Source organism: Erithacus rubecula (genome assembly GCF_903797595.1).
Source record: "Erithacus rubecula genome assembly, chromosome: 2".
Classification (NCBI taxonomy): domain Eukaryota; kingdom Metazoa; phylum Chordata; class Aves; order Passeriformes; family Muscicapidae; genus Erithacus; species Erithacus rubecula.
In genome coordinates, this window is record NC_136685.1 from 80295163 (window position 1) to 80317849 (window position 22687).

Here is a 22687-nt window from a genome sequence, read left to right on the forward strand (position 1 = left end):
CCACTCCCACCCCTTCATGTCTGGGATCCCTTGTTCAGTAATTCCCACACTGGACATCTTGGAGATGTGTGACTGAAAGGACACCATCTCCTCTTATGCCTGGAAGCCTCTTCCAGGAGGAAGGAAGGGAAAGCAACCCATCCATTTATCTTTCTCTCCAGGATGGGGACAGCAGGCTGGGTTGGACACAGAGAGCTTGGAGGTCAGTATCCCCACAGCAGCAAGCTTCCTCCCTGTCCAGGAGATGAGGATAGAGCAACAGAGCTTCAGGAGGATGGACTAAAGTAGATGAAAAACCAAAGTAAAACATTTGAGCTGACAGAAAAAACTTGATGATCCAGGAGTATCAGAGGAATGAGGGAAGATCTTGCAGAGATCAGTGCTGTAAGAGCAATAAAGCAAAAGAACGTGAGTAGATACTCAAAATAAAGCTCCTTGAATCATACTGCATTAGCTCATGCAGGAGAAAAATACCCTGTGTAATGTACAGAGCAATTGCATACAGAAATCCTGGGCCAAAGCTGAGAGAAAGTGCACAGGAGTCTCTGTTTTAGTGTCACTCCGTCATAAGCACTCACCAAGGCACAAATGTCAATGAAAGCTGCATATCATCCTGCTCTGGCCAGCACAAAGGGCACCCTTGTGTCTGCAGAAAAAGACAGGGATGTGGCACCAGATCCCACCAACACTGAAAATTCCTTGACATTGAGAAAATCTGGGTTGAAATCAGCAGGAAGCTCTCTGCTCTCCTGGGCTTCCCTTCCTCTTGCCTGGCAGGTAAAAATATTTGTAGTTGTTCAAACAGGAGAAATCAGGGAAATCCCATTCCTGAATGCACTGTTTTCTGCCACTTAGCATCTAGCCTAACACTGATCTCACTTTTACAGGCATCAAGGCAGCATTAACATCAACTGAGGAACTTCAGACTTAGAGTGTGTAACCACAATCAGAATTAGGCCTTCAATAATTTCTGGCATGAGAGTCTGTTCCCCTCCCCCTGTTCCATTATTTTCTGTGGTCTAGAAGATAATTCACTAAAAATATTACTCTGTGCTGTTTGTACTGCCTGCCTCTTCAAGGTGTTCCTATGCCGTCATCTCTTCCTCCCTCCAATCTGGGGAAATCTCATCAATCACTGCAGGTTACACTCACCTGCTGTGGGGACATGCATCACCTAAATACCCTCTTCACAAACTGGCTTTCACCTCAAGGACGTAAGAAAAGATGCTCCTGCTGGTTAGTCTGCTTCTTGCCTCGCAGAGGATGTGTGAGGAACACTCCAAATGCAGGAGTATATTGATCTAAATTAAACACACAGACACAATCTAATTACACTGACAGGAAACTGGTGTTTAAAGGCAGAAAATTAAAGCTGTTAATATAATAATAATGAACAGTTGTGCTTACTGTCTGTGCCTCTGACATTTCATATTGTCATCTCACAGCTAATCACCACCTCTCCCTCTTTTGTGGGAGTTAAAATGTTTTCATCCATTCACCCAACAAGGTAGCTCTCAAGCTCTCTGACAGTTTCTAATATATCCTACCTGCTAATGAGCCACCAAGCTGGAGCTGCCCAGGTGATGGACCAACAGCTGCCCACGCTGCACAGTGACCCTGGTCAGGTCAGGCACAGCACACTATAAACCTCCTGGCTGCTTGCCTTGATCCCTCAGATGAGAGCAGCAACAGCCCCACTCAGCCCCTCACTGCTGATGGAGGGACATCAGGAGCAGCTCTGAATGATGTTGCCAGGCTGCCGCAGGAGCAGGGGAAAGCCACAGTCACTGCTTTTGGCCAGGGAGATTCCTTCCTAGCTCAGGGATGGAAAGTCAGACCCTGGGCATGGATGTGAACCCCAGTTCAGCTCAAACTGCTGCACCACCCATGGCTTTGCAGGGGACCTGGCTGCTCTGCCCATTCCCAGAACAAGCTGCTATTCCCAGAATAAGCTGCAGAGGCTTTCAAGGCACTGCACTTGACACTGGTCCTGGCTGTTACAGTAATTTGGCTCCCCTCATCTCCAGCCAAGGGCTGTGAAAACTTCAGCCTGCAGCCAGTGAGGCTGCTGGGCTGGGCCACTGGAAAGGGTCTCTGCAAGTTCACAGGCCAGCTGCCACCTGCCTGCTCCCCCAGAATCAGGGACATGAGCACTGCAGCTTGATGGCTTTTTTGGCTGGGGAACTGTGCTCACTGCTAAGTATCTGTGCTGCACAGACAAAGAGCCTGGGGGGAGGCAGGAGGACTTGCCTGGGAGTCAGCAGCTGGACTGGGAAATGGACCCTTGCCCCAGCCTCTGGCATTGCCAGCTCCCATTTCCAACAGCAGAAGAAGGAGAAAGGGAATGAGGCTCATCTGCCTTTAAAGACAACCTGCAAGCTGATTTCCTCCAATGATTTTCCAATAAACTTGGCTACATCGCTTGAGTGGATTCTTGACAGCCTCAGCATAACAGAAAGGGCACCACATTCCCCTACAGTAGCCCCCACAAGGGCTGCACAAGCTGAAAGCCTGTGGAATAATAAATATTACATTACCCAGGCCAAATCCTGCTTTGTGCTGCTCACCAGTTATGTCCTAGGTGATGAGTAATGACCTCGTTAATGGTAGAGGGATGAGCTTGGAGTTGCCAAAGTGATTGGACCTATGGCTGCAGATCAGCATGACTGGGAAACACCTTCTGCTTGCACAGCCAGTGTGTACAGAATCCTGTATCCAACTGGGAAGGAGCAAATCCAGAGAATTAAGGGTATTTCCACAATCCATTGTCATGCTTTTTTTTGTTTGTTTTTTTTTTCTTTATTGTCCCATTTTGGGTTTTTTTGACACATTAATTTTTGACAGCAAGGAGTTCCTACAGACCTGGAGCTATGTATTGCACAAAAATAATTTCCTAGCTTTTTCTGAGCAGCTTTTCAATATAATGAATCATCTCTGAGAAAGAAACTAATTAGGAGCCTCCAGTGCACCTCGTCTAACCCATTTATTGTTTTACTCTGGCCTACCACGCCTTTGTTACTTATCTCCTGTGCTTGATAAAAAAAACTAGTATTTTCCACCCTTTTTCTGCCTGACTGCCAGTTCCTTTTACTTCTCCTACACCTTTGTGGAGAGATCTCCAGGGCAGAGTATAATATTGCAGGTAAAATCAAGCCATGTAACAGTATCATGGCATTACCACATAGTTGATCTCCTCTCACATTTCCAGCTGTTCTTTGCCTTGCTTCACCACCTTCCTGCATACTGGAGGGGTTTCATGGAGTTCTCTGCTCTGGGAAGCTCATTTTTCCCTCCCTTAAGTGAAGTCACAGCAATGTCACAGAGCAGTTTAAATTCCCTCTTCTCGCTCCTCGCCAATGATGGCACCCACATCTTTAGGAAACAGATTATTGGCTTTGATTGGGTTATCATTTTTCTATTCCCATAATCCTTATCCTCCTGTCACATTCTCTGTCAGCTCCCTCTGTTTATGAACTGCATTAATTGCCCACCAGTCCCTCAGTCAGCCCCACATACACAGACCCACACCAGCTGCTGAGAGCAGTGCTAGATGGAGATGAAATCCTTTCTCCTGCAGTTTGCCCTGAGAATCCACTGAGAATCTACAGGAATTCAGCCTCCAAGTCCCAGACTTTCCACTACCAGAGACATGAAGAACAAAATAAATCTTCATTCACCCAAGAGGGAAGCAGTACTCAAGAGTGATATTCAAGTTGCTCTGGGGAACAACAGGGTAGTCAGGAAGCCCCAGCTGCTGCACAGCTTTCTCTGGTTCACTCCAGTGCTTGGATTGATTAAATCCAGAAAACAGTCAGGAAAGGCTACTTAGCAAGCAGGGAGAGCAGAAGTCCTGCTTCAGAGGGAGAGTATTGACAGCAAGGCCAAGTGGAGGGGCTCTGTCCTGCAAAGCAGAGCTGGCTCCACCATCCTCACCACCTTACACAGAGCATTAGTGCACTGGTCCCTGGGGATTGCTGCAGGGAGGGAATTGCTCGGTGGAGATGCCTCATTTCTGGGCAGCCGTGGCCACTGACACCACACATTAGTCAGCAGGGATGGGAAGTAGTGACAGGGATGATCAGAAAAGCCAAGATGTGATCAGCTGTAGCAGTGAATCAGCATTTTCCTGCCCTGGTCTTGCCCACATGGAACAGAGAGTGTACGTTGGATGCAAATCATGGCTACTGCACCTGCCTTTTCCATTGGGAGTGAGCCCACTAATATCCTCCTACCCATGGATCCATCCTCTGACAGTAGGCTTACCCTGCAATTTGTCACTCAGAGGTCTCTTCTGGGGCACTCGGCTCCTTATTTGGCCCACAGCACAACCAAGAGGAATGAAAAAAATGCTGTTATTTCCCATTGCCCAGGCAGTGGAAGTATCTTTCCTCGTTTTATAGGCACCTGCCAACAGGCTTTAAAAATAGGGAACCCAATTTCCATTTTCATGGTGTTCCCTTATAACATAAAGGAACTTTAACTTAGAGTGATCTATATTCATCTCATGGTTCCTTTCCACTGCTGTAGTGCTGTAAAACCTGCTGTAGTGTAAATGAGAATCAGGTCCTAAGCATTCCCCCACAGCACAGAACAGGTACAAGTCTGAGCAAAAAGGGAAGGGGGAGAGAAGGAGAAATTCCATGGTCAAAAAGGGAGAGAAGTAAGAGGGCAGGATGGCAAATGTGACCTTGATAGGCACATTTGAGAAACAACCCTCTACCAGCTTATGGCTGTGGGATGAGAGTGCTCAAGCTGTTCACACATGGGTGAATTAATATGAGCCCAGGCTTGTAAGAGAAATAGGCACCATGCAGGTGACACCTTCAGTGACACAGTGTGTATGTGTATGTATAAATCCATATATTTATACCCATGGATATCCTAGAGTTTTGGCAAATCTTTTCAAATTTGTTTCAACTACCATCAAGAGCCAGTGGATTACTGATAATTTAGAGTTATCCTTCCTGTACAAGATAAGCAGTTTCATATGCAGTGTAAGCAAATATGTCAAGCAATTTCTTGGTTCACCCATCTGTAGCTGCCAGTCACGCTGGGATTTATGTATTAACTGCTTTGGATCAAATGTTGGCTCAAATGTTGGATAATTTGGTGAGAGAGGCCAGTGTTTTTCCAACTGGAGAGAGAACATGCTGGAAGATGGACAGGACTGTGAGCAGTAGAATAGTTTTACTTTTTTTAATCACTGACAAATGCCCCAGGCAGCAAGGCTAGTCACCTCCACTCCTAAACCTGGGAGGACTGTGGGTTTGATGTATGCACAGCTTATGTGCAGGTAGCCACTGCCACAGGCAGCACTGCCCTCTGACCACCTCTGCTGTGTTTGTGGGTGCAAACCTGTGACTCCTGGGCTTGGAGGGGGAGGAGAAAGTGCAGAGGTCAAGAGTCAGAGAACAACAGCTGCTCAGCAAGAGGTTTCTTTAACAACTCTCAGCCTCCACAAGGCACTTTTTTTTTCTGTCAGGGTGTCTGTGCAGCCTCTCCTCTCACTGCTAATGGGTGGGCCAGCACAGCTAGGAGGCATTTTGGTTTTATGACCAAGATCCACAAGGGTTCCCAAGTCACTTTGTGCATTCATCTTCTAAAGAAATTGGTATGGAGAGAGGAGAGTAAGAGTGTCCCATCCCTTGGACCTTCACTGAACTCCAAAGAAACTTTCTACTTGAGTAAACTGTGCTGAGCAGAACCCTGGGACTTGCACCAGGTTGGTGGATGAATGTTGGCATGTCCCAAGGCCCCCACAGAGGTGCTTTGAGGACTGGAAGTCAGACAAGGACAACCTCTCTGATCCTTTTGCCTTGCTCTGCTTGTGGTACTTTCGAGGAACCTGTGGGACTCTGAAACCTGACTGCTTCTCTCCTTGGAGTATCATGAAAAAGTCAGGTACAGGATTCTGAATGAGATGAGGGATGCTGAAAGAGAAAAGAAGAAAGAAGGGATTTTCCCAACCAAGCAAAGGTGAAAAGTCATTAAGTTTGTAGAAGGCAGCCTCCAGTCAGAAACGAGGCTTTGTCTGAAGTCTCAGATATGTTAAAAAGATGTGTAAAGTAGAAACACACTGGCCAATGCTTTGCACCATGGAGTTAACACTGTCATAATGTGACAGAGCATTTGGGGTGACAGGACTACATGAATGTCAGTGGTTTAGGTAACAGACCAGGAGACCCCATTAACTCACACTTCTCATGGATTTCTGCTTCAAAACAAAATGACAGGTTGGCTTGAGGCTCCCCATATAGAAAGCAGGTGTATGATTGGGGGTCTTCCCATTTTGCAAATATCCATTGCTCCTCACCATCGAAGACAGGTCAGGCACAGTACAGCAGCTTTGAAAGTACTGCACATTTCCCAGCCAGGAAGTCTGAAAACAGCTAAGCTAACTGAGTGTGTTAGAATGTGTCCAGGATGCTGGTACTCCATCCTAGGGAGAAATACTGTGGCATTTGCCAGGGATTAAAGATACCACCAGCTGTACAGTTCGCCCAGGTCTTGCTAGCTCTTTTATTGAGCATGGATTCAAACAGCAGAGAGTGGCTGTTTCCTGCAAGCACAGGCACAGCAAAACACCTGTGCCATTTCCCACTGCAGTTAAGTTTCTCATGGTGGGTACTGACACATACTGGTGCTGCTGACTTTGTAGGACAAGTCAGAAGCAGAGCCCCGAGGGACATCACATGCTTGTCTTCTTCCCACAACTTTCTCCTGCCTGACACTGGTCATACCACTCTCCAGCTACCTTGGGCAACATATCTCAAGCAGAGAGATTGCTGTCACCAGTTGAATCAGACCTGACAAAAAACCATAAATCACAGCTGCTGGCTTGTTCACAGCAAGCCAAGAGATGAGCATGAGTCAAGAGTGGTTTTCCCAAGCTCCCAGGCAAGAAACTGTTCATGCCAGGTAGTAAGTCTTCTTCCCAGAAGACTTACCTGGTTGGCATTGTTCCTTCAATACTCGTTTTGCTTTTTCTATTTCCTAGCTCATATTTGACTAGTTAAAAGTTTTATCAGCCAAGGCCATAAATTATCATGACAGCTTCTAGAGAAACTCGGCCCTTTCGTCTCCTGCTCATTTCCTCTCTCTCCCTTGCCATTGATCAAACCTGCAGAGTTTTAGACTTTTCAAAAGCAGAAACAAAGAGAACTCCAACCCTGTCTAATTGAGATGTAGGTAAAGTTAAAAAGCAGCTGCCACGCATGTCTTTGCCTCAATTAAACTGGCTCCTTGATATTTCTGATAATTCCTTTTTCTTCTTTCCTTTTCATATCTTTTTTTTTTTCCTAGAGCAGCTTTATGATTAATGGGTGCTGTGATGTGGTGACATTTCAGCTTTTCGCATATCCCACGCCCCTGTTAAATGGCAGGGGCTTGAGCTCCTGTTTACAAGGAGCAAGAGGACTGCAAGTTGTACTATTAATCAACAGGGTAATTCAGCAGGGGTGTGGAGGGAGAGCTCAGATCCCTGCTCCTGGCAAACATGATACCCCCCAGGAAATTTGAAAATGTTTGCATCCATTGCACTCTGCAGCTGAGAGCAAAGTGGCTCAGCTGAGTCGCAGGCTGAAGGAGTATCACTGCACTGCTTGAAGGTCATTAATTTGTGTCTGACGAGGGAGAAAAAAGGCAGTGAAAGCCAATGCTTTTCCAATGTGTGGATTGAGGACTCTAACAGGCCCTGAAGAGCTGATGCTGGAGAGCAGGAGTTGTGTTTCAACCCATTAAGCCCTGGCCTGACTTTCAATGTCAAAAAGGAGATGGATGATGGTGCTGAGAGCAGTTTCCTTGCACAGGAGTTTGGAGGCTGTACAGAAAACTTTGAACTGGAGGAAATGTGAGGAATATCAGGCTTTGCTGGGGGCTGCCTCTGCAATATTTGTAACTGTCTCTGTTCCTAAAGGGACCTCAAGAAAACTGGGTTCAAGAATGCCTCACTGTGCTGGGAAGGGCTGCTGGTTCTGGAGGGAAAGAAGTGCAGTGGAATAAGACAGCTCTGCACACCAGGAAGGTGGGACTGATCCTCCTACTTAAAGGGCTCATTGAGAATCCAAAAGCAATGAATGAGTGTGAAAATAATGTTTAACAATGTCCCTAAGAGTACATCCTAAGTTGTGTGAGCATTATGACTGCCTGGCAAAAAGCCTCACATTTCCATAGTTGGGTTTCTTGGTCAGGTCTCTGCTATGTCAGTCATTGTACAGCTGTGGAGGGCAGATAAGGTGACATGATTGATAAGCCTTGTGCATAAGCAGAGGAAAACAGAGCTGAGGTATGGGCTACCAGGATTCTCCCTTTCTTTCCCTGGTGCAGCATTCCTGATCAGGGGTGGCAGCCCAGCATCTAGCATCTGATGAAACAACAAAACACAGAATGTCCTTTCTCCTGAATAGGAGCAGAATAGACTCTCTTGCCATTCAAGTGGGAGTTGCACAACGTGGCATGTTCAGCAACAAACAAAAAGACACAGGTTAAAAATAAGACTTCCAGGAAAAGGCTGGAGAAGCTAACTTCTATCTTCTTATCAAAACACAGAACACAGCCCTATAATCATCAGTGTCAGGACAACTGAGGGGGCTGAAATTTCTTAAGTCAGCTTTCTGAGTAAAGGAAACTTATGATGTAATTACACCCCACCAGCAGGCACAGCAGCAGCAGGTCTCTGCTGTCTCTGGATGTCTCTGTTGTCTCTGGATGTTTCTGTTCCTCCCTACATGGGTGTAGCTATAGTAGCAACCCAGCCAGTCCAAGCTATCCCACATAAAATAGCAGCAGTGAAGAAAATAATTTGAAGCTTTGTCTGCCATGGCCATATGAGGCTTGTAAATTATGTTCCCAGTTTTAAGAACAGGAAAGACTTCTCTAGGGGACCAGGACACCTAAAACCAATGTGTTGCCTAACAGCTGTGGAGATGGAAGAAGTTGTACTCACTCTTTGGGGGAACTCATAGAGCAGCAGCCCTCAGAGAAAGCATCAGAGCTGGTGCAGCTGTTGTGTGGAGCTATTGCAGAGAGCCCTGTGGTTCAGCACAAGAGCAATCATCCTGCAGTGGCTGGGAGGGGATCAAAGAGAGCAAAGCAAAGAGGAGAAACCCCCAGTCTATTCTGCATTGCCACCACTCTTTGCAAAGCACCAGCAGAGACATACAAGAGATGAAAGGTCCTCTTTGGGCAAACAGTGTCCAGACATCATCTTTTCTGCTGCCTAACTCAACTCTGACAGGTACTGAACAAACACTCTCCAACATAACTAAAACAAGGGATGAGCACCAAGTGCTTTCCCTGAACTAGAGGAGCTCCCAAAACAGGGGTGGGGAGGCCTGGGAGGTCCAAGAGAAAAGAATTTAAGGAGGCTTTGACAGCAGGTTCAGGGCCACAAGCTTCTGAAGGGGGAACATCAGAGGGACATGTTGGCACAGCTAACCTTGCCCAGAGAGTTTCTGGCGTGGGCACATGTCTGCTGGGAGAGACCCAGCTCTAACCAGCCCTGCCATTTTCTGCAATTCCTGTGAAAGGTGCCTCTTTGTAAATAAAAGAAATCATCATCTTAATTCTTCCACAACCAGGCTTAAGCAAAGCAAATAGATTTAGATATAAACCCCAAGGGACAGAAAGCTCTGTTGGAGGCCACAGCTTTATCCAGTAACCTCAGCCACATCCTCTCCTCCCTCCTCTGCTGAATAATTCAGAGCTTCATTTTCTTATCTGCTCTAATCTGGGTTTGTACAAACCAGCCCTGCTGTTAAGTAACATGAGGAAGATAAAGAACAACAAGACATCTATGTGCAGGGGGAGCCTCAGCAGGCAACAGATACCTCCCCTTTGTGTTGCTGCTGTTCAAGAGAGGAACTGGCATCTTTCCTCTGCTCTGGCACACTTGTTTCCCTTAATTTTTTCTTCATGCTCCTTTCTCCACAAGGATTCATTATGTGCCTAGGCTGAAGCAGGCTGCTTCTACCTGAAGCAGGAAAAGCCAAGAAGCACTGAGGGGGCAAAGGAAAAACAAAAAAAAAGCCCCAAGCTCCGTAATAGACTTTTCATTTACTAAATCTTTTAGAAGTTTTCCTTCTTTCTGCACTAAATATCAGTTGCTTAAGATAATCTGTGAACCTGCAGAACGACCATTAGGAGCTCCCTGGTGACTAGGTTAATTCACTGTAAATTACAGTCCCTGCCAAGGAGATTGCAGGGAGGTTAGGAAGAGATTGGAAGCGGCAGGCAGCAAAGCACTGTAGCATTTACTAAAACCAGAAAATAGAACAATAATCAAGGATTGTAAGGAACAAGGAGTCCAGGCAGTGAATGCATGTTGGAATAGTCATTTCCAAACTCTGACAAATGCTGGTGAACACTGGAATCAACACTGAGCAAGTTTTCTGAGTGACAGATCAGCTTACCATACACAAGAAGCATGAAAAACAGGCATAAAGACACTACCCTTTTCCCAATTCTTTTTTGATATGGGAAACATTAAAAGATATTAACAGGAATGCTGAGCAAGAGCCAAAAGCTTGGCAGCACCAGGCACTGTACACATGGAAAGATGTTCTTCAGGAAGACAAGAACCTTTTCCACCTCCCCCTTCCCCTCACCATCCTTTCATCCTTTCCCATTTGACTGTTAGTATGACACTGACCTTGTCATCAGCACCACCACTGCTGTTGCTGTGAGGACTGGGCTCTTTCATAACCCAGATATTTGCTGGTGCACTGTGTGTGCTAATGCTCAGAAGCAGGCTCTCTGGGTGCACCATCCTGGTCCTAATGAAGACCAGCTAGTTTTAAGCACAAAGTGGGGGACAAGATCCCTGTGCAAGTCACATCTCACAGAGCACACTTTGCCTCCTTTCTTCTGGCTCTGTTTAGAGCCTGGGTCCCTCTCATGTGCTTGGCTACTCTGATGCTGGGAATAAGTACATTTTCATAATCACACTCAAGAGGAAAAAAAGGGGAAAATGCCACAATCCAGGCAATCCCCAAATTACTGAACAGTAATTTCAGTCACAGCAATGTCTAAGTGCAACAAAATTGTGCCTGGAGAGCTTTATGAGAATGGTCTCCACTGTAGGACTGTTTGTATCTACCTGGGGACTGCAGCTGCCCACTGCAAAGCTCCTTAGGGCTCCCAAAACAATTGCACACATCAGAAAACTGCCAGGATTTTTTCATCACACCTTCCAGACACAAAAGACTCCCTCAACACATTTGCCTAATGCCTGTATCCCTTCAAGAGACCAGCGTAATGAGGACCAATTTGGCCCATAGTGGCAGTGTGGCCAAAAAGAGGTCATGTAGCAAGTGTCATCATCCCACAGTGGCTTCTCTTCAGCCTCCTACCCAAGATTTGTTTCCTTTCTCTTGCTATTTCCACAGTCCCTTACACCAGCCACTGCTATGGCTACCAGCCAATATTCAGATCCCTGTGATATTCTGGTTGTGGCTTCCTAGTGTATAAAAGCCTGGTGTTCAGCACTTGCCCAGTATGTTGGTTGTAGATCATCCTCCACTGTTCTGGGGTTTTCTGCACTATTCAGCTCAATTCATTTTCCCACCTTTCTGGTGGGCAACAGGCAACAAGGTATAGAGATCTCTGGAAATTCAGATACCATGTTCATGCTCCCCTCCCTCCTTCCTTTTCTTCTTCCCTCCCCCCCCCCCCCCCCCCGCATCTCTGGGCTGCCAGGGCTTTTTAAATATGAAAATACATTTTTTTCTGCTAGTAAAATATAACTGTACCAAAAAAACGTTTTTGCCTTTTTTCTTTCTTCCTGAAAATATACATATTAACCTATCGGAAAGCCTTCGTTTCTTCTGCCAGCTGGTATCAACAGTCAATCAGAATCTGTCAACATACCAATTTTATCATCTCCAACTCGGATAGCAGTGCAGTCGTCATGGGAACCAAAATAGTAACTATGGAATAGCTGCCTTAGTAACAACAACAAAAAATGTGTTGGCATAAAATTGCATTTGTAGTAAATTTCAGTTAACACTTTAGAAATTAAACAGCTGCTGTGTGAATCCTGTAGTTTGTAAAATCAAGGGCCCTCTCCAAGGAAATGATGGCTTTTAAAGTTCCCCAAGATCTAACCTTGTTGCTGGCCCCTAGTGCTCTAATTTGAAAGAGAAGTAACAGGGGAAACACTTATTTATTTTGATCTGGATATTTGTGTAACATGAGATTAAAGATGCAGCAGCTTTATCCTGTTTGAGAAGGTAACCTGCACTCCTTATATACACAGTTAAATTTGTGATGCTGAGGAAAACTACTAACTACAGAGACTTTAAAGACAGCTTGCTTTGGTCCTTGTGAAAATCCAAAAGAACATGACTATAGGCAAACAGCAGGAAGGGAAACATGGAAGTTGTTGTATCAGTGCAGACCAGTCCCATATTGGGCCATATGGGACATAAGCACATTTCAAAGGAAGGAGCATATTCTCAAAATTTTTAGGTTATATGCACAGAGATTTAGCTTTTCAGGATAGTGGGTCATTTCCTTAGTCCATTTAATGCTCACAATATATTCCCAAAAGCAAGTGAACAGAAAGGGAGAGTATGTCTAAGAAGAGCACTTGCTGGGTTTGTCTTTTCAGAGGACAGGTTAAATACACTCAGTGCTTTTATCCCCTCCAGACCTCTGGTTTCTGTCCTGAAACACCTTCAGAAACAGAAAAAGTCAATCCCAGCTTTACTTTGTACATGACCTGTAAAGATGCTGCCAGATCTCCTTGCACTGCATAGATGAACATGATTCTCTTAACAGCAAAGATGAATAGCTAATTTCCAGGTTGGCTTTTTTAATTCACTGTCAAGGAGGTGACCTGCTCAGCTGAGCATCAACGCTACTCACAGCAGCACATTCAAATCCCAGCACTGACTTCTCTGCCCTGCATAGACAAATTCAGTTCTTTACCACTGAGGTCAATCAAACACTGTGGACAGTTGAGAAAGAGTCCCCAGAACAGCAATAAAGTCCTTTATGAAATGTCTTAGGGCTCTTTTTGAAATGACAGTATTATTAATTTCAGTTTACCAAAACTAGCAAATATGTAGCAAGCACATCTGGCACTAGAAAGGCTAAGCCATAGGAGGTTGAAGGCTGGAGAAGACATGGGGAACTACCACTATCTACTTACACTGGTCTTACATATTTTCTGAAAGGTCCAACTTTTTACTCCTGACAGATGAAAGATGCTGTGCTGTGGGGATCTTTGACACACATGGTTTAGGTATTATAATATTCTTCCATACACACACCCAGTTCATTACTGGCCTACAGCCAAGGAACAGCTTTATTTAATCGGTGCTATATTAAAATTGTGAAACCATTGTCATAAAAAGGGAATGGAGAGGTAGTAAATGTTTCTCTTTCTAGAATAAGAGGTCGTTTAAATATTTTTTGTAATTCCAGTGTCACGGGGTTATAATCCATTCACTTTAGCACCAAGACACTCTTTACTGGGAACAAGGCCATTGAGAGTGTCAGTTTGCAATAAAGGCCAGTGACCCAAACTCCTGCTCCAGCAGATCATGTCCCCAAGTAAAGAACAATCATTTAGAATGCTATAAGTGCTATATACAATTTAAGTGACCTTTTGTCCAGATGAGTGTGTCCTAGTGACTAGTTACCTAAAGAGAGCACGCTCAGAGGACAGCAATGGTCAGAAAGGTCAAGAAAACGTTCCATTCTTCCACCTTTGGAAACCTTTTTGTAAGAATGCCTTGGGATGCTCTGGAGAAATCAATAGAAAAATTCTGCTGGAGCGGTAACAGAATCTGTGTCGTGTAAAATGAATTTAGACCTAAGGTTTAATGCCATTATCTTGAAAGGGCATCTCTCTACATTCTTCCTAGCACTGCGATAGTACAGTGGAGAATGGCCTGAAAAGGTGTTTCTCAAGAGGAGGTGTGACTACTGAAGGGTTTGGAGGATTAACCTTTCAGTTTTGAACCAGGGCTGTGAGAAGTGGAGCTGCAAGGCTATCAGCATGGACAGAGCTGGCAAGGTTACAAAACAGTTTGGGTGATTAGCCAAGAGCCCCAGTGGAATCAGTGACAGAAGTGAAAACAGATTAGAAATGCTGCAGCTTTGAAGACGTGAACCAGGATATTGAATGAGCTTAGTTTGCTCAGAGGTGTTTCTGTGCTAATAAACAGGGGCCATGAGACTGTGGGGGGAGAGAGGGGCCTTGTAAAACTGATTCAGAAAGCAAAACTATGGTGGAAAAAGGACCAACTCTGGAGGCGTTAGCAAGCCTGGGGTGTACCCATGCAAAAACTTGTAACTATTATTATTACTCCACACATTTACCACTCTTTCACTTGCCCCTTCTCCCTTTCACCCTGACATACACAACCACTTTTCCAAACAAAAGTGGGGTGAGCTTAGAAACCTTTGCAGTTTTACCACTCAGGAAAGTTGAGCACCTGAGATGTTCACATGGAGCTGGAATGGACTAATCAAGTTCAGTGACTGTCCACCAAACTTCCTTTGTTTTCCTGTGTCTATGAAGCTCACCCCTTCAGACTGTGAAAGATTATTGCTATTGTTCTAATTTTCAAAAGAGAAATCATGATTTCTTTTTGCATCATGGAGTTATGGGTTGATCCCAGTGTTAATGGTGCCTAGCTACTGCCTAGAGTGTTCTCTAATCCTCAAAAGTTTCCATATCCCATATATACTACAATTAAAATGTTTTAGAGAACAATTTAACACCGAGAAGAAAGAAGCAGGAATGTTTAATAAATGCACTAAAATCTTCTGGGATTTGAAGGCTTTAGGAAGGGTAAAGGGAGAAAATAAAGTTATTTCAAAAGACAAATGAGGCATAACACAGGATGTGCATGAGTTTGTCACTGCTCCTCAGTGGCTCAGGGGGTCATATGACTGCAATCCACAGGCAGCCAAGGAGAGCACACCAAGGAAACTTCATTGCCTAGTGGCTTATTTCTGGTGCTCTTCTCTAGGTCATTGCTGCTGCCAGATACTGGATTCTGAGTGAAACAGCTCTTGGGTCTCACCCAGAGCAGCTGGTTGGATGTCCAGATCCATTCCTGGAAGACAGCTTTGACTACATAAGCTGGAAAGGGAACATCTTAGTACAGAAGGAAACAGTATAAGCAGTTCACAGTGACTGTGCTCTAAAAGCACATGTTTACTTTTGACACTTCCAAGAAAATGTTTCTGAAATTAGGTCTGCAACTGCTGACTTATTTTTCCAGTTACAAAACACACAATTTTTGAAGAAAAAGTGACCAAAATTGAAGCCAATTTTCCCATATGTCAAAATAAAGAGCCAAACAGGGAAGGCATTTCCAGTATGCCCTGCATGGTTATAAGCAATATTCCTTGTAATGCAGCAGCCCCCATGAAAGGGAGAGGGAGGTGAAGCCCTGTCTCAGCCACATGCATGTCCCAGCACAGGCAAAGAGTTCAGCTCCACTTAGGTGAGAAGTTTTCTGAATGGCACAGCAAATGGAAATCCAGGCCTGAAATGGTTTCATGCCAGCTTTGTGCAGCAGTGTACTATCATTTGATGCAATTGTGTCATTAACTAATTTGCAAATTTGCATAGAACCATTCATTTAATCTTCAAATAAATAGTATGGATTTAGCACCATTGAAAGCTCTCCAGATTAACTGCTTGGTGAATGAAGCCTTCCACTTATCTGTGAGACAGCAGCAGGACCAGCTTTATCCACATGCTGACCTGCCAGCACACTGCAACCTCGATTTGACAGATAACTGCACAGTTTCATCTGAGGAGTTGTAGAAAGGAGCTCAGCTCCCTGGCTCAGGCACCTCATAATCTCTCTTGGACCTTTATTGCACATCAGGGCAGAAAGTTTCCACAGAGTGCAGCTGGCACTGAAACTTATCTCAGTTCCTGTGCTCAAATCTCAGCATCTTTGGAATTGAAATGACTAGCAAGCTGTCACAGGGAGCCAGAAATGGCCCCTCCACAAAATGAGCACTCTGCATCTGTGAGCAGCCACAGCAGAATAACACTTTCACACATTCTCACGCTGTCTTATTGTCCTCTGCCAACCACCTCGCTTTAGTTAGTTACGCCGTGTGCTACACAAGATACTCACACCTCCTTACACAGACTCTGATGGTTGCTTTATGACAACTGGTTGGATTAGCTCTGCAGCTTAGAAGCTGCCCGTGCAGCCACTGCTCTCTTGCAAGTTGCAGAGAGGCAGCCATGGTGTTGAGGAGAGGCAGCAGATCCTTGTGCACCTCTTTGGTGGCAGATGGAGCTAGATTCCTTCACCTACCTGTCACAGCTGGGCAGACTGACAGACTTTCCCCCTTCATCTGGAAAATACGCAGGGCCTACACTGTAGAGGAGAAAGAAGGGGAGGATCCAGGCTTTTGCTCTACTGTCTTTCCAAAATCCCAGGACCACGACATAACCATGACAACTGCAGCTCTGCAATCAGGGGGCTGAGTACTCAAAGACAGTTGCAGCCAGAGGAGAGGAATGGCAGACAAAACTCAGAGGCAGAAAACTATCAGGAAGCAGGTGATTTTGCAGCCTGTGTTGTGAAAATAGACCCCATGCCTCAAACCACTGCCAGGGAGGCACACTCAGAAGCTGGGCACACCTGGACCAGCCACTTGGCTCTCGGCTGCTCTTATTATTCTCTGCAACCCTTCAGCACAACTCTTGACAGAAAAATTACCAAATGTAATGCACTTGTGACTTAGTTAATTTGCACCTGTATCTAATTTCAGACCTGCTAGAATAACAGAGCAGTTCTGTAATCAAAAATGGAGAGAGAAAAAAAAACAAACCAGAGCTGCCAGTCACTGGCTGCTGCAGGGGAAACTGCCCCCACTTCATACAGTGTCCTCATGCAAGAGCTTGCATGAAGGTCACAGCAGGATGCAGAGGCTTCTCTGAGAACACCCAAAGCAACCCTCCTGTGTAGGACTCAAAGTGAGACAATTCCTACTGGCAGCTGGTAGTACCATGCTCCTCCCTGCTTTGCCAGTCAGCAGTTGCCTCAGTCCTGTACATGTCTCTCCATTTTCATTTTGGAAGACTGTTCTGAGCAGTTTACAATTGTCTACTTGTGGCTAAAGGCCATGACTTTCTGGATACCAGAGAGTGTGTTGCTTCATGATCAGAGAAAGCACCAATGAGACAAAGACCCTCTGGCCCATGGTTGTGGCTCATTAGGGTACTAGTCACAACACCTCAGTTTCTCCTCTAGGCTCTGTAGAGCCACAGATGTTATAGTTCATGTGCCATTTTAAATCCTCTCTCTCAGGCTCTGCCAGGGTCTAGCTTCTCCACAGTATTCAAGTCCCTAAACATGAGATTTAAGGGAGTCAAATCCTCAGCTCCCTGCGTACCCTTACCCATGCTGGTGCCAGGGTGCTCTGCTCAGCCTGGCCATATGAGCTGTGGCACACCAGCCCTCAGACCTCTCATGGGCTCTTCTGTGGGACCTGGGGCTGGCCTCATCCTGCCCAGCCAGCAGCTGCCTCTCCTTCATTGCCTGGCATAGAGCTGTGGTTTCAAAAATGTTCTCTCTGAAGAAAATCAACAGAGAAGGGCTTTGGTTTTCTCCTTGACCAACTTGTCTGTCCAGCCCTCCCCAAAGAGAGCCAATCCATCAGCCTCGTTTCCTGCTCTCCCTTCCCTGTATGGATCCCACTGCATGCTGATAGCCCTTAAACCAGGTGCAAATCTATCCTTCCACATGAACCACTGCTTATACTAAATCATCTCAATCCATACCCAGCCATCGTCCTATACCTTCCCTCAATGGCATCTGCTTTCCTGTAGTACAATCATCCAGCTCATCCCCAGTGTGTGGTAACTAGCACCAGTCATCTCCACTCTGAGGGGACCTGAAGACACACAGTTCAACATGGAGCAGCCTGCATTCTTCCCCCTGAAAGACCAACAGTCTTCAATAGAGCTGCACAGAGCAAGCAAATCAGGATGTAAAACATTTTGAGATCTTCAAATGAAAGGGGTTAGTATGTCATTAACATCAATTTCTTTTGCTGAGACATATGTTAAGCACAGCTTTGGGAATATGTAAGTCTGATGTTTTAACCTTGGCCTTCTTACTGACCTTATCTCTCTAACCCTGGTCATACATTTTAATACCCATATCTTAATTTCCAGCCTAAAAGGAGTTGGGTTCTAACTGTCCTGCCTTGCCAGGCTGCTGTGGTTCTGTAATCAGGTACATCCCATAGATCTCCTCAAATGTAAGCATTATCTCTCTGTAATAGCCTCAAAACTCAGTGTCCTGCAAGTGTAGCACAGCAATGTGCTCCCTGAGGAAATAGGTCCTTTCTCCTCACAGCCTTGCTCTTCTCCACATGCAAGGGCTCTCCTGGGCAGCCTGTGCAGACAGTATCTGCCCATTACAGCTGAAGATGAAGGTTGAACCCAGAGGAAGGAATTTCAGACACTATCTTGGGACATCCTCACTTATCATGCTACATCAAATAGACCTTCTCTGCACTAAATGCAATCCCAGGAGTGGTTGCTTGCTCACTCAGTGAGAGCAGTGCAAAGCACAACTGTTGATCCATGCTCATCATATGCCCAGATTTCCTCCCAGTGATGCCCTGCAGCAAGAGCTCAGAGTAAAAATCTGGGTGAAGGATATGCACTTCTGTCTTCAAAGAGACCCCTGAAGCCACTGTTCCCAGCCTGCCATAGGAGCACAAAGGTTATGAAAAGACCAGCATTCACACCAGATCCACAAAAAGAATGATTCAGAGGACCAGAACAAACTCAGGACACTGAGTGATGCCGAAGACTTCCCCCATGTCATAATTGGCTCCAGCAAACCTTCTGCTTTAGTTACTGAGAACTGTTGCACATTCACAGTACCTGTGCAGAAATTCTTCTATGCCAAGTTATGTGAAACAGTCATCCTATGCTTAGAGCAAATAACTAACAGAGGGCTGGAATCTTCTGAAGCCATGGTGAATCATGACTGGGTAATTACCTACAGTCCTGCTCCTCTGAGACATGCACCTACCTATGGGCTGGCATTCATCAGTCCTACTCTCAGTCCTAGCAGAAAGGCCAAGCCTCAAGTACACCAGGGAAAACAAACATCTGATCCCCCGAGGTGGTGCCTCCAGGGCAAGTTTGAAGGCGTATCAGCGATACAGTGTGGGAGAGCTGTAGTTTATCTCAGGATCCAGAGCTATCAATACAGCGCTGCAGTGAGGAGATGCAAAATCTTTAATTAACTTTTGCTCACTCGCTCCCAGCACTGGTGGAGGTGGGTGGATGTGATTGTTGCTCAAGGGAGGATTCCCCCCTCCCCCTGCTTTTGAATTCCCAAGCAATCAGTGCTCTGTGTAGAACAGCATAAATAGAGCTCCTCAAACCTGGTGGGCTTTAGTTTTGTTTTGTTCTATTTGGGGTGGGTTTGCCCCCCTCCCTGTTCTATCAAATACCAAGCAATTTATGGACCACTTTGAATGTGCTTGCACACCCTCTTTGCATCTTAACTGACAACATACATGCTTTTTTAATTAAAATTTTATTGGCTTTTCCATAAGTGATGTACCTACTGTAAGTAAGCACAGTTCGGTACAGATAACGTGGTTTGTTTAGTTATCTTGCAGGAGATTATTTCTGTTATCATTGTAAGTTGATTATTATAATTATTGAGAGAGAGAAGGCTGACAGAGAGAGAGCACGCAGAAAGAAAATGGGGGGGAATTAAAAGATAATAATAAAAGATAATAGCAGTCTCCTTTGTTCTTATTTTTTTTTCTCTTGACAACCTACTGTACATGCTAAATTTCATTTTAATGTTAGAGTACCTCCTTTTGCTAACACACCCCCATCAATAACACAAGGTCTTTAAACCCTAGATGCCTGCAATTAACTTCAGTATCAAAATAAGACAGAAACTGTCTCTCTTGCTACTACTACCAACCCTGTGAATATCTCAGAATTATTCTTTTCACCCCTGTCTTCTGAATTAATTTGATATTTTTAACCCTCTTTAGAAATTGCATGGTTTGGGCACACAGAAAATTAAAGATAAGCATTATGTATGTGGGGAATGTATGTGCATGAAAAGACTGAGGGAGAGACATTATGGACTGCACAGATAACCAGGTGCTCCTGGCATCATTTTGAGGAGCCAGTCCCTGTTCTTTGGTAGAACACTGTGCTGCTCTGTGTCTGTCTGGAAGGACACATGTTCCAGAGGCAGTGAACATTCCCTGTTCATGTGAAGTTCAAGGGAATCTGTACATGCTGGTAATTTCAGTAAGAGAAGTGCTAGTCATTTCAGGTAAGATTATTTTTTTCCATATTTCAGAGAGACACTGAGCAATGCTTTAAACTACTGGAGGAGGGTATCAGAGGGCCACCTCTTTCCTTTTGCTGCAATGGAAAATGGCAAGACTCTCATATAATTCAGATGGTGCTAATAAGGTTACTTTTTTAGATGCTTTGATCCAGACTAGTAAGGCTCTCAAGGACTGAGACTTTGAACTTGGCTATGTGTTATCTTAAAATATGAGAGAAAGGAATGGCAAAACCAGCATGAGCTATTGAAGTGTTCTGGCTGCAGCAATGTCTCCCATACCCCAATGACTTTGTGCTCAGTTGGGTCAGCAAAAAAGGGGAAAAGCATAGGTTTTACTGGGATAGCACCATATCCAGGCACTAGTAGTTGTGGTATGTTTTCATCTCTAATAACTGGGTATGTTCCACTGTACCATTACCAACAGACTGCAAATCCCCCCCTCAGCCAACAGAGTCAAATGAGAGATACAGCAGGAAATCTGTCCTCTAGGTATCAGATGCAGAAGTGCCACAAAAGCAGCTTCATCTAATGTCCTGGCCTCACTCCAGCCTGGCAAGGCAGGACAGTTAGAACCCAACTCCTTTTAGGCTGGAAATTAAGATATGGGTATTAAAATGGCAAACCTCACTCTGGTCAGGGGGTCAGAACTGAAAACATACAGATATGAGCTATTCAGATTCATCTCAGAAAATCTTTCCAAAAGAGCAAGCCCCGTGAAACCAAGCTGAAAAAGAAAAACCAAGAAATCAATGCTGTGCTCTTTACACTTTTTCTGTGGTAAATAAATACTGCATTACCTACACAGTGCTCACATTAAAGGATTCTCTTCACTCAAGGTTGTTACTCACCTCAGCATATTTGGTGTTTGCTTCCCCTCTTTGCCAAGGGACCTGATTTGTGATGTCGCAGGAAACTTCAAAATGAAGTGCAGCTCTCCCTTCCCTCTCTCAGAAAAGCAGGCTAACAAACCCTTTCTCACCCTTCCCAAGGAAGGAGAGCTGTGGCCCATGTTATTGCTTTATAATGACATGACTATTTATGGTTTCAAAAGCTCTTGTCAGGGTTCCTCTAGTGACGAGGAGAAAGACAGGAGATGAGGCTCTGAAGGTCAAAACAAACAAACGGACAAACCAGGAGAAATTTTTTTCCCCATTGGGGGAGGGAGTGAGAAGTGGGGAGAATACACCCCCTAAGATCATCTGTGGTCATAAAAAAGCAAAAAGGATCAAATCAGCTGATTTTCATTTGAGGTGTAGAAACTTGGAGATAAGATTAAATATATTCAAGAATAACCAATTTTACCATGCCTTCATTATCTATCAGTGACTATCATGACTGCTGGGAAGCAAAGCAGTGAAATAAACGGAAAAGAAAATAGTTTTAAATTAACCCAGATTTCTCAAACCACCTCAGAGAGGCAAACAAAAAATAAAACAGGCTGAACCGTCACTCATTTCTTGGATGCAAGCTCACGTCAACTTTTATTTTTCTGAATTGATTCGCTTGTTCCTATTGCTTGCCATTTTTATTTTTTGGTCCCTGAAAAGGTTGTAAAAAGCAGCTAATAGGGGTACAAAATAGCAAGTTTTATGTACATTGCAGAAACTTGTATATGATGCAGTTTGTTAAGATCTCTGCCGCTCCCCCAGCAGCGCGTCGGGTTTGTCTAACACCCAGCCCCTGAGTTACAGTTTTACGGCACCGATTTATAGCGCTGTAAGTTTAATATAGTGGCGCATTGTAAAAGGCAGCATTTTTTTTTCTTTTTTTTTTTTTTTCCTTTCCCCTTTGCCCTTGCCTTCATTAGCATTTCCGTCGCGGGGGAAGCAGCGGCAGGGCAGCGGCGCAGCGGGGCCGGGGCTGAGGGAGCGCCCGGAGCGCGGCCCGGGCACGGGCGGTGCTGCCCCCTGCCGGCGCGGCGCCGCTCCGCCGCCCTCCCGCCTCGCCCCGGGCACCGCCCCGGGCACCGCCCGGCCCTCAGCGCACCGAGCCGCCCTCCTTTGGCAAAAACGCCGTCGTTCCAGAGGAGGAGAGCGCTCCCTCACTAATTAAAAAAATAAATAACCCGCCCCGCCCAAGAATACGGGAGGTGGTGGAAATTGAGCGGACACAAACCCTTCGGTGGCCTTTCGGTGCTAATGGTAGCGTGGAGCTGTAAATAACCTAAAACATGGCAGCCCTTGTTAGAATACCAGCTTTAGGCACAGGAGCTCTTTGCCGTGCTTGTCTGGTCCTCGTGGAAAGATTGTTCCGTGGCTGGGATTGCGCCACATGCTGGGGCCACCTCCTCAAGGCCTTCACCATCCCGGAGCGTAAATTATCCCCAGGCCAGCAGGACTCTTCTGAGATGCTGGGGA

General features: G+C 45.3%; 1 long non-coding RNA gene across 1 annotated transcript in view; it reads right to left on the reverse strand.

Annotated features, from left to right (window-relative positions):
* Nucleotides 1–20942: 20942 nt before the first annotated feature.
* LOC306798374 overlaps nucleotides 20943–22687 on the reverse strand; it is a 34493-nt gene continuing 32748 nt past the window's right edge. Inside the window, exon 4 of the long non-coding RNA XR_013773327.1 lies at nucleotides 20943–21054. This is a non-coding gene — a long non-coding RNA (uncharacterized lncRNA). The remainder of the gene's footprint in view (nucleotides 21055–22687) is intronic.